We start from the raw sequence: 1,571 nt of genomic DNA, 5'->3' as shown, positions 1-1,571 counted from the left end.
ACTGCAATTCTCTAGGTCTTTATTAACGAAACTGTACCTGGATAACTTTAATATTTTTCATTTACCTTCGAAGTACGGGCACAGATATCCCGTTCTGTTATTTTGTGTCTTCTCTTTCTGTATAGGTGATCTTAACATGAATTTGCATTACAGTTGCGCCTTCGCTTTGTTGTCCTCGCTGCCTGCTTCGTGGTAGCCATGGCGAGCCAGAAGTGCAGCCGTTACTGCCAGACTCCTGGGCAGACTGACGTGTGCTGTGGTGAGTAACCTGTCACCTTTGACTTTTGTGTTGCATAGGGGGGCAAGTTTATATCTATATAAGAAAGGCGTTATATTATGTTTACTTTAAGTAGTGAGACGATGGTTCCATTATTTTTATGTGAGTGAGAGTAAATAGACACACAGACATACAGATAAGTAGAACTCAAATAAAATAAGTGATTCTCAAATATATGGACATGAATAATATAGAGGCAAATCATGCTGAGCAAAAAACAAAAAATCACTGTAAAACGTTTCCCCCAATTTTCCTTCATCCCCCCAAACCTTTTCCAATCAAATCGATTCTCCAACAGATCCTCCACCTCCCCTCGCTGCCCTACCCCCTCCGTGCATCGACTTCTTCGACGGCAACTTCCCCGTAAGTATTTCCGGCTTCTCTTCGCTCCCTGTCCGCTCGGCTCGGAGACTTTGTTCGCTCCAGCTGCCGCCAGCTGGATGAATGGGAGGATAAACAGTGATTTTTTTTTACTTTATCAATTGGTTTTCAGCATTACCTTTATGCTTTTGTCATGTAAATCATTTGCTATTTTAAGAGTGTTAACCAGATAATTCTAAAATTATTAGCCTTCGAATTTATTGTCATGGGTGAAAAGTAATGCATGATTAAAAGACTCAACATCCATAACCATAATTTCAAAATGTTTTGATTTTATAAGTAGAAAAAACTTATTTATTTACTGTTTCTATATATGACTGTTTGACCTGGTAGGTTTTGTTATGATTGTGCATATGCATGGCAGTTACATGCAATGAACAATAATTACTGTGAAGAAAATTTCTTAAAAAGTTATGCTTGGGATTAAATAATTTCCAACTCATTTCGAGGAATACTCCATTCTGATAAAAATCTTCTCGACGTCAAACGCGAATCTTTCCTTTCCTTTGCAGTTCTGCTACAACGACCACCAGTGTCCACCGGGCCAGAAATGTTGCAGAGACGCCTGTTCCCAAAGGAAAGTTTGTTTGGCCGTCTGAGTAGTGCTCCAGCGACTGCATGGCCGCATGATCGACTGCTGAGGAACTGCGTGCTTGGCCATTTTATATCTTTCTTGTTTTTGCTGTTCGTTCATTTCTTTATAATTTTCCTTGTGGACGCCAAGATCTCCTATTGGCTTCAGATCTCTTCTTTGAAATGCACAAGAATGCCCTTTGACCAATAAATTTCGATTGGAATTTTGTTTATCGTTTTGTTCTCCTTCGAATGGCTTACGTGCATCATTCATACATAAACCCACTTATAGAACATTTTCCAGTGGAACGTGTGTACTCAGCCAGTTTCTGACCGGGTA

At 39.8% G+C, this 1,571-nt stretch overlaps 1 long non-coding RNA gene across 1 annotated transcript; it reads left to right on the top strand.

Annotated features, from left to right (window-relative positions):
* Positions 1-601: 601 nt before the first annotated feature.
* On the top strand, positions 602-1,459 carry LOC119594626. The gene is made up of 2 exons (XR_005230641.1): positions 602-640; positions 1,171-1,459. It is a non-coding gene; the product is annotated as an uncharacterized LOC119594626 (long non-coding RNA).
* Positions 1,460-1,571: the final 112 nt, after the last annotated feature.

The sequence above is a fragment of the Penaeus monodon genome, chromosome 34 (assembly GCF_015228065.2).
Source record: "Penaeus monodon isolate SGIC_2016 chromosome 34, NSTDA_Pmon_1, whole genome shotgun sequence".
In the NCBI taxonomy this organism is placed as follows: Eukaryota; Metazoa; Arthropoda; class Malacostraca; order Decapoda; family Penaeidae; genus Penaeus; species Penaeus monodon.
The sequence above is the reverse complement of the archived record's forward strand: the minus strand, read 5'-3'. Positions and strand labels throughout refer to the sequence as shown.